Source organism: Hyperolius riggenbachi, chromosome 5 (genome assembly GCF_040937935.1).
Source record: "Hyperolius riggenbachi isolate aHypRig1 chromosome 5, aHypRig1.pri, whole genome shotgun sequence".
Classification (NCBI taxonomy): domain Eukaryota; kingdom Metazoa; phylum Chordata; class Amphibia; order Anura; family Hyperoliidae; genus Hyperolius; species Hyperolius riggenbachi.
In genome coordinates this window covers 363383141-363394399 of record NC_090650.1, presented here as the reverse complement: position 1 = coordinate 363394399, position 11259 = coordinate 363383141, and positions in this window count along the sequence as shown.

Below are 11259 nucleotides of genomic sequence, written 5' to 3'. Positions count from 1 at the left end.
GACAACTAGGCTAGAGATTATCATAATCACTTGGTGGAGAGTTGGGTTGTAAACAGCGGCGTAACTATAAATCATTGGGCCCCCCAGCAAAACTTTGATGTGGCCCCCCCAATGTTTACACCCTTTTACGTGCCTACCGCTTGTGACCCTCACAGCCTGGGGACCCCCTCACAAGGGTCATAAAACAAGCGTGGCCATCATGATCTTCACACCCATAATGACTGTAGCCACAGAAACACCTTATCTGAAGGATGGACCCATTTATCGGAGGGAGTGAAGTAGTAGTTGGGGCCCTCTTACAACTTTGCACCCCCTGCAGTCGTGGGGACGGCTCCCCTCTAGTTACACCCCTGGTTGCATACCTTGCAAAATAAAGGACCGTAATGGAAGTGAAAAGTGGTATTGCGCTGCTTTGCGACACATACACTAAAGAATACAGTTACTGAAAAGTATGCTTCACTGCAACTGTACATGTGAACATTGTCCGGTACTGCACAGCTTGCCTCACGTCATGCCCACTGATCTGTCGCACCTCACTGCTAATGTGTATGTAACATTACAATATATCATTATTTCGAATTAGCAATGCGATTATATTGTCTGATCCAATACATCGCAACGTCCCAGTATGAACGTATACTTAGGGTGCGTTCACATTGTTCCCCATTCACAGCGCAACAGATTTCACAATTAGCAGCTTTCCGTAACGTGTGTCCTGATGCATGGAACCTCATCACCATTCATTTGCCGCATGCCTGATGTCCGTTAGCACTTAGCTCAGCTCGCATTATTATTCTTATGACGGAACCAAAGCGGAAATCTGAAACGATTCCCCTAAAATGTTCATGTGACCGATTTTGTATTGGAGAAGATGGATGATGTAGGGCAAACAGAGGAAAGGCATTGTTTTGTGTGTGGTAGGCAGGGCTAGGCCAAGGTTGATGCTGAGGATTAGAGTTGGGCCGAACCTCCGATTTTAGGTTCGCGAACTTCCGCGGAACGTTCGGTTCGCGGAAAAGTTCGCGAACCGCAATAGACTTCAATGGGGAGGCGAACTTTGGAAAAAAAAATTCTGCTGGCCACAAAAGTGATAGAAAAGATGTTTCAAGGGGTCTAACACCTGGAGGGGGGCATGGCGGAGTGGGATACACGCCAAAAGTCCCCGGGAAAAATCTGGATTTGACGCAAAGCAGCGTTTTAAGGGCAGAAATCACATTGAATGCTAAATGACAGGCCTAAAGTGCTTTAAAACATCTTGCATGTGTATACATCAATCAGGTAGTGTAATTAAGGTACTGCTTCACACTGACACACCAAACTCACCGTGTAACGCACCGCAAACAGCTGTTTGTGTAGTGACGGCCGTGCTGGACTGGTGCGCACCATGGCGAGAGTGCAGTGGCGGGTTCACTGAACAGGAATACAGTGGCGGGTTCACTGAACAGAACAGGTATGCAATGGCGGGTTCACAGAACAAGTATGCAGTGGCAGGTTCACTGAACACAACAGGTATGCAGTGGCGGGTTCACTGAACAGGTATACAGTGGCGGGTCCACTGAACAGAACAGGTATGCAGTGGCGGGTTCACTGAACACAACAGGTATGCAGTGCTGGGTTCACTGAACAGGTATGCAGTGGTGGGTTCACAGAACAGGTATGCAGTGGTGGGTTCACAGAACAGGTATGCAGTGGCAGGTTCACTGAACAGGTATGCAGTGGTGGGTTCACTGAACAGGTATGCAGTGGTGGGTTCACTGAACAGGTATGCAGTGGTGGGTTCACAGTACAGGTATGCAGTGGTGGGTTCACAGAACAGGTATGCAGTGGCAGGTTCACTGAACAGGTATGCAGTGGGCTCACTGAACAGAACAGGTATGCAGCCAGGAACAAGCTAAGCCTAACTAATCTTTCCCTATGAGAGACAGTCTGCAGCAGCTCGCCCTACTCTCACTAATGCAGGCACACGAGTGACCGTAATGGCCGCCGCTGCCTGCCTTATATAAGGGGGTGGGACTACAGGGGCTAGTGTAGCCTAATTGGCTACACTGGGCTGCTGACTGTGATGTAGAGGGTCAAAGTTGACCCTCCATGGTGCATTATGGGGCGAACCGAACTTCCGCAAACGTTCGCCTGCGGGACGCGAACCACGGAAGTTCGCATGGAACCGTTCACAGGCGAACCATTCGGCCCAACTCTACTGAGGATATACCGATGAATAACCTTGTACCGGTCATGGTGATATATTTCAATTCCCCTCTAAATTATTCTGATCAGAAAGGAAACTATAGCCTTGCCACATCAGGTGGCAATCTATACGTGTATGGCTGGCCACTCACCTAATTGCTGATTAACAGTTCCCCTCCAGCTGCTAGTGGTGCTTTAGAAGCAGGGCTGGATTTACCATAAGGCACTGTAGGCACGTGCCTACAAGTGCATGATGAAGGGAAGGCGGCTCACTCCCCTCCCTGAGCACCTCCCTCCTTCCCTATGCAGAGTCCTGATGAGAGTGTAAATGAGAAGTTACACACCCAGCTTTCGGTCTTCCACTGACTAGATCTCCCTTCAGTCAGGGGCATCTCTACTTACTTAATACTGAGGTTCCTCTGGCTACCTAATACTATAGTGCACCTCTAGTTAATTAATATTGGCTACTACTGGCTACCTAATACTAAGGGGCACCTGTAGCTACTTAATACTGAGGTTCTTCTAGTTACCTAATACCTGGGGCCACCTCTACCTACTTAACATTGAGGGTACTTCTGGCTACCTAATACTAAGGGGCACCTGTAGCTACTTATGATGGACAAGGGAAGTAAGGGACAAGTGACAGTTGAGACAGAGAGCACACTTGTGGTGCGGTTCGGTGGGGGTTTCTAGATTCAGAGGATGAACTTTAAGGTGCCAGGACATCTAGGGCTGGCCCGCTCATGAGGCGGGGTGAAACGTTTGCCTCAGGCGGCAAACTTCTAGGGGCGGCACCCGCCCGTCCGCGGGGGGGGGGGGGAGGGCGGCCGCCGAGCCGGAGGGGTAGCGGGCAGGACGGGGGTATTGGGCCTAGCGGTGGGGAGGGGGGTCGGACCCCCCCTCCCTCGCCTGGGTCCCCCGATCTGTGCTCCCCTCCAGCTGTAATAGGAAGCAGCCGATGCCCAATCGTAAGAGGCTCGGGCGGGGAGGACTCACCTTATCCGCGTTCCAGCGTGCGCTCCACTGACGTCACTTCCTGCATCGCCGTCCACTTACAATACAGTGGGCGGCGATGCAGGAAGTGACGTCAGTGGAGCGTCACTTTATAAATTTGCCTCAGGCGGCAAAAAGTCTAGGGCCGGCCCTCTCTGTGCCTATAGGCTCCTGTGAGGTAAATCCAGGCCTGTTTAGAAGGGTACAAGACAGATGTGTGGCCATGTGTGCCTGTCAAGGAGCACATCAGCCACTAGAGATGCCATGCTGTCCAAGGGAGGAAGTCAGCTGTTTGGGCAAGCTCTTGGAAGAGCCGGATGCGTCACTGGAATGCTGGCTAGGTGTGTTTCTAAGGCCTGGTTCACACTGCAAGAGCTTTTTTTTAGCGTTAGTGATTTAAAAAGCTCTTGCTAATGCAATGCTTATAAAATCCCATTGCTCCAGTGAGAACACATGCATAGCATTACATTAGAAAGAGCTTTTAAAATCACAAACGCTAAGAAAAAGCCCTTGCAGTGTGAAACAGCCCTTAGGGCCCTTTTCCACCAGCGCGTTTGCGCTGGCTGAATCGCAAAGTCGCAAACCGCTAGCGAATTTACAATCGCTACGGTTTGCTTTTTAACATAGGAATCGCGGTAGGTCATTTCCACTACCGCGATTCGTTTTTTAAGGCAACGCGAACGCGCGGCGGAGCGATATTTGCCGCGATTTTGCTATGCAGTGCATAGCATAGCAAAATCGCGGCCGCAAACGTCGGGAAATCACCGGCTTTGCGATTCAGCAATCGCTAGCGTTCAGCGTGAACGCTAGCGATTGCAAGTGGAAAAGGGCCATTACAGATATAATCAACACAGTATACACCATTAAATATGCTGTTCTGTTTCTGCCTAGCCACATAAAAAGTAATATTTTGTGAATTGAGATACACTTTAAAGGCAGAAGATCGGTACAACAGCTAATTAGGAAGGCAGCACAGCTTTCAATATATATATTGGTGATGAGCAAAACAATTGTCCTAACAAGCAACTTTCCACTGCCCCAGGGAGGGAAACGAATATAGTCAATCAATGCTAGTAGCTGCTTATCAATTACCTGATAAGTAGTTATTTAACCAGCAGCTAGAAGTGTTGATAGGCTAAACTGAATTCTCTCACTACCAGTAGAGATGTGCAAGTTTTGTTTTGCAGTTCACTGGTGTATAATGTGAGATTTTTCAGAAGTGGTACACTGCTGTCACCTGGTGGTGTGTTGTGGAATCTTTTTCCAACATATCGACTGACAATGCTCTGCAAGCTATTTCCTGTTAGTAAATATTAAAAAATGCAACTGTAATACTTATGTCTTCTTGGTTATTTTGTTTTTTTTTCTAAATAACAGAGATGGTTACAAGCTATGTTTAACCCATTCGCGTTCCGTCGTTTTCACTTGAGCAATGTTCACCTCCCATTGATTAGCCTATAACTTTATCACTACTTATCACAATGAACTGATCTATATCTTGTTTTTTTCCGCCACCAATTAGGCTTTCTTTGGGGGGTACATTTTGCTAAGAGCCACTTTACTGTAAATGCATTTTAACAGGAAGAATAATAAAAAAAAAAAAGGAAAAAAATCATTATTTCTCAGTTTTCAGCCATTATAGTTTTAAAATAATACATGCCTCCATAATTAAAACTCACGTATTGTATTTGCCCATATGTCCCGGTTATTACGCCATTAAAATTATGTCTGTATCACAATGTATGGCGACAATATTTTATTTGGAAATAAAGGTGCATTTTTTCCGTTTTGCATCTATCACTATTTACAAGTTTAAAATAAAAAAAAGTATAGAAATATTTCATCTTTACATTGATATTTAAAAAGTTTAGACCCTTAGGTAAATATTTACATGTTTGTTTGTTTTTTATTGTAATGTTGTTTTTTTTTTATATTAAACATTTTATTTGGGTATTTTTGGGAGGGTGGGATGTAAACCATAGTTTTATAATGTAATTGTGTGTTGATTTTAATTTTTTATACTTTTAGTTGTAGTTTTACTTTTTGGCCACAAGATGGCGGCCATGAGTTTGTTTACATGATGTCACTCTAAGCGTAACACACGCTTAGAGCGACGCATGGGGGAGGCAGCAGCCAGAAAAAGTGCAGCTTCCGAGAGAAGCTGTCGCTTTTTCAGCGTGGGAGAGGAATCAGTGATCGGGCACCATAGCCCGATTCACTGATTGCCTGGCTAACGAACCGCAGGCTGGGAGCGCGCGTGCACGCACGCGATCGGCCGCGGGAGCGCGCATGGTTCCTGGACGTAGTTTCTACGTCCAGGAACCAAAATAGGTTAATGTGTAAAATACCTGTATTCAGTAGCTAGCTTAGGAGCTCTGGACCCCAGTGCAAGTTTTACATTTGGCCCCCTCAATACAGAGCAATTGATATACAGGGAGTGAAGAATTATTAGGCAAATGAGTACTTTGACCACATCATCCTCTTTATGCATGTTGTCTTACTCCAAGCTGTATAGGCTCGAAAGCCTACTACTAATTAAGCATATTAGGTGATGTGCATCTCTGTAATGAGAAGGGGTGTGGTCTAATGACATCAACACCCTATATCAGGTGTGCATAATTATTAGGCAACTTCCTTTCCTTTGGCAAAATGGGTCAAAAGAAGGACTTGACAGGCTCAGAAAAGTCAAAAATAGTGAGATATCTTGCAGAGGGATGCAGCACTCTTAAAATTGCAAAGCTTCTGAAGCGTGATCATCGAACAATCAAGCGTTTCATTCAAAATAGTCAACAGGGTCGCAAGAAGCGTGTGGAAAAACCAAGGCGCAAAATAACTGCCCATGAACTGAGAAAAGTCAAGCGTGCAGCTGCCAAGATGCCACTTGCCACCAGTTTGGCCATATTTCAGAGCTGCAACATCACTGGAGTGCCCAAAAGCACAAGGAGTGCAATACTCAGAGACATGGCCAAGGTAAGAAAGGCTGAAACACGACCACCACTGAACAAGACACACAAGCTGAAACGTCAAGACTGGGCCAAGAAATATCTCAAGACTGATTTTTCTAAGGTTTTATGGACTAATGAAATGAGAGCGAGTCTTAATGAACCAGATGGATGGGCCCGTGGCTGGATTGGTAAAGGGCAGAGAGCTCCAGTCCGATTCAGACGCCAGCAAGGTGGAGGTGGAGTACTGGTTTGGGCTGGTATCATCAAACATGAGCTTGTGGGGCCTTTTCGGGTTGAGGATGGAGTCAAGCTCAACTTCCAGTCCTACTGCCAGTTTCTGGAAGACACCTTCTTCAAGCAGTGGTACAGGAAGAAGTCTGCATCCTTCAAGAAAAACATGATTTTCATGCAGGACAATGCTCCATCACACGCGTCCAAGTACTCCACAGCGTGGCTGGCAAGAAATGGTATAAAAAAAGAAAAACTAATGACATGGCCTCCTTTTCACCTGATCTGAACCCCATTGAGAACCTGTGGTCCATCATAAAATGTGAGATTTACAAGGAGGGAAAACAGTACACCTCTCTGAACAGTGGCTGGGAGGCTGTGGTTGCTGCTGCACGCAATGTTGATGGTGAACAGATCAAAACACTGACAGAATCCATAGATGGCAGGCTTTTGAGTGTCCTTGCAAAGAAAGGTGGCTATATTGGTCACTGATTTGTTTTTGTTTTGTTTTTGAATGTCAGAAATGTATATTTGTGAATGTTGAGATGTTATATTGGTTTCACTGGTAAAAATAAATAATGGAAATGGGTATATATTTGTTTTTTGTTAAGTTGCCTAATAATTATGCACAGTAATAGTCACCTGCACACACAGATATCCCCCTAAAATAGCTAAAACTAAAAACAAACTAAAAACTATTTTCAAAAATATTCAGCTTTGATATTAATTAGTTTTTTGGGTTCATTGAGAACATGGTTGTTGTTCAATAATAAAATTATTCCTCAAAAATACAACTTGCCTAATAATTCTGCACTCCCTGTAGAGCACCAAAGCCTGCCAAGGAGAGCTAAAATGTCTAAGAGGTGTTGACTGAGGAGAAGAAAGCCATCTTAGTACCAATAAAGAGCTAATAAAGCAATTGAAGGAGGGCCCCTATTGGGCCCCTTTGGTCCAGGTGCCTGCACTGCCTATTGCTACACCACTGCCTGTATTGTACAATTCTTGTCTTTTAAAGAAAACCTGAACTGAAAATTAAAAGTCAAAATAAACATACACAAGTCATACTTCCCTCCCACAAAGTCTACTCCTCAGTGTCTTTCTCCTGTCCCGCGTCCTGTTTGTTCACTGTGATCAATGGAATTTTCCGTCCTCCATTTTGAAAATGGCCATTACCCATAACAGCTTTCTGGTCAGCACACAGTTAAACTGTAACATCGCCCACTTGAGCCATAGGGAAACATGGACATTACCTGGTACATCAGTTTTCCTCTCAGATATAATTGGCAGCAACTGATATATAACTGACAGCAACTGATATATAACTGACAGCAACTGATATATTTCAGCTCTGACAAAATGTTGTCAGAACTGGAAGGGATTATTGTCAGAAGAAAATGGAGCGCTTCTGAGAGGAACTGATGGCAAGGTAACTAGGTAATGTTCATTTGAAGTTACCTCATGTGCTTATTTTAAATATTTTTACTCAGTACGGGTTCTCTTTAAGCTTTAACAGAGAACTAAACAAATCTGCTGATCCCGTGTAAAGCAGAGCAAGGGATATGTACAGCAAAAGGCCCTCAAACTGTCACTGGACTGATTGCTTCCTGATCCCTTCAGGTGTGTACGTAGGTAGCCAGGCATAGGTGGCCCCAATATAGGCTGGCCAGGCACGGATGCCCACAGTATAGGTTCAAAAGGCACGGGTAACCTCCCCCCCCCCCCCTAGTATAGGTAGCTAGGCATATGTGGCCAGTATAGGTAAACAGGGATGTGTGGTCAGTAGAGGTAGCCAGGGATATGTGTCCAGTATAGGTAGCCAGGCATATGTGGCCAGTATAGGTAGTCAGGGATATGTGGCCAGTACAGGTAGCCAGGCATATGTGGCCAGTATAGGTAGCCAGGGATATGTGGCCAGTACAGGTATCCAGGGATATGTGGCCAGTACAGGTAGCCAGGGATATGTGGTCAGTACAGGTAGCCAGGCATATGTGGCCAGTACAGGTAGCCAGGCATATGTGGCCACTACAGGTAGCCAGGCATATGTGGCCAGTACAGGTAGCCAGGGATATGTGGCCAGTATAGGTAGCCAGGGATATGTGGCCAGTGCAGATAGCCAGGCATATGTGCGCTTGTATAGGTAACCAGGTATTGCCCCCCACCCACGGCAGCCCCCTTCCTCTACAGCCGCCGCTCTCCTCCACACACTGGGATCCCGCTCGCTGGGGCAGCATGCCAGGCTCAGAGACCCAACAGCGTGTATATGCTCCATTGCTATGCTACAGCTCTCCTCTCCACTGCGGGTTGCCGCTGATTTGAGGTCTCCGAGCCCGGCATGCAGCAACAGAGAGAAGGATTCTAGAGAGAGGAAGAGAGAGGCTGAGCAGCGGCTGGGGAGGAAGTGGGGCGGGCCCGGAAGGAACGAGTTAAAAATGTCTGCGCCCGGCTCTCCCTTTGCCTCCTCTGATAGGCTGTGTGCTGCTCTGCGTAGAGCAGCACAATTAGATGGTACGCTGGCGCTGCACAGTCAGCGTCTGCAGCACTATTTTCAAAAGTACTACACGATCTACCCAGTAGTCCTTCATGATCTACCAGTAGATCGAGGCATTGGGCAGCCCTGATCTAACCTCTGTTCAGGATCAGAGGTTGTGAACCATATGGACCACTTAGGCCTGGGGGAAATTATGTTGATATAGGATTGGATTTCTAAACAGTTTTTAAAAACTTTATTAGATTATAACCCAAACCATGTTTTGTGATTTGGTCACTGTTTAGTAACACAATAGCCCAGTCTGTAATGATAATGCTGATAGGATGATACCGCATTCCATGTAATTCACCTGAGTAATCAGATACAATAACCGATTGCTAAAATGCCTTCTAGTCTCAGGTTGCCCTGCGGGAATTAGTTCATGCTGTACAGCACTATCCAGGAGCGTCTCGGGGAGGCTTCCCATTGCCCCCATACAACCGGGGGGGCTGCGGGGCCCCAGGCTCTCTCACTGCCTAGGGACCACAGCAACACCCCGGAGGTGGAGGCTGGGTAGCGCAGACGACCCCCCCAAAGCGTGGCCGGCGCCGGGGGGGGCCATCCGCACCCACCTCCCAAAAATTTAAAAACAGGCACTTACCTGAACGTCCATTGCGTTCTGCTGCTGCGCATCGACTCGGGGCACTGCATGGGAAAGGAGTGATGCATGGGTCACCCCGAGCTGTGGGGCTCAGGGCTGGCTCACACACATCACTCCAGAAGGGAGGGGAGGACAGGCACAGATAGCCCACTCATAGAGCAAACCATCCACCACCTGCCTCCAAAGGACAGAATGCAAATATGCTCAATCACAAGAAAATGTAACATGCTCACGCAGAGATGCATCTGCTTTCGCATGCCAAACTTTGCAGGGTCAAAAACCAATACCGCGAAGCGGTTGCCCTGCGGGAATTGGTTCATGCTATACAGCACTATCCAGGAGCGCCTCGGGGAGGCTTCCCATTGCCCCCATACAACCGGGGGGGCTGCGGGGCCCCAGGCTCTCTCACTGCCTAGGGACCACAGCAACACCCCGGAGGTGGAGGCTGGGTAGCGCAGACGACCCCCCCCCAAAGCGTGGCCGGCGCCGGGGGGGGGCCATCCGCACCCACCTCCCAAAAATTTAAAAACATGAATAGTGGATAGTGCTGTATAGCATGAACTAATTCCCGCAGGGCAACCGCTTCGCGGTATTGGTTTTTGACCCTGCAAAGTTTGGCATGCGAAAGCAGATGCATTTCTGCGTGAGCATGTCTCATGGTAAGCCATTTTAGCCAGATTTGCACAGCTAGACTTGAAAGGGTTAAGCTTGGTGTAGAGCACGCATACATTTTCTTGTGATTGAGCACATTTGCATGTGAGAGTGCGAAGGGTTAATAGATTTTTGCTGTTTTCTAGCCACACCCCCTTCAGCACCTCCCTTTCCTTAATAACTTATATAATGTCCTAACTAGAGGCGATGTGCCTGGATATATGTATTCTTTTCTCACACAGGACACTACAAAACTTCTGATGCATGCCCTGATTATTTCCCAATTAGACTATTGCAACTCTCTGCTCTGCGGACTCCCTGCCAACCGTTTAGCCCCGATACAGTCTATCATGACCTCTGCTGCACGACTCATCCACCTCTCCTCCCACTTCTCCAGCCCAATCCCCCTCTGTCAGTCCCTTCACTGGCTGCCAGTTACACAAAGGATACAATTTAAAATTCTCCTACTCTGGCCTACAAAGCTCTCCACAACATAGCTCCTTCCTATCTAAATCAACTTATTTCCAGATATCATCCTACACGCAATCTCCGCTCTGCTAACAATATCTTTCTGTCCTCTTCCCTGATCACCTCCTCCCACTTCCGCTTACAAGACTTCTCTCAATCCTCTCCCCTCCTCTGGAACACTCTCCCTCAACACATCTGCCACTCACCCACACTTACTCCTTTTAGGCGCAATCTAAAAACTCACCTCTTCGGGCAAGCATACTCTCCTACCTAGGACACTGCCCACCATTTCTACCACCCTATACACAGCTTCTCTGCCCTCTACCTATTGTCTTATACCTTTAGACTGTGAGGCCTTTTAGCCAGAGCTGTCTCGCAATGCTGTGTAATGGGTGCACACACCTCTCACCCCTGTGTAAAAATATGTAGTTCATTTGTTCACTGCATTTATTTGTTATCCATTCTTGTCTTGTATTAACTGTTGTATTGTTTATTTTGTATTGTTATACCCTGTATGCTGTTGTACAGCGCCACAGAAGATGCTGGCGCTATATAAATCAATAATAATAATAATAATCCGAGGTCCGGCTATTGTTAGTGTTAAAGATGGTTAGTGTTAAGCTTAGACAGCGTTAGTGTTAGGAGTAGACGGAGGGTTAATG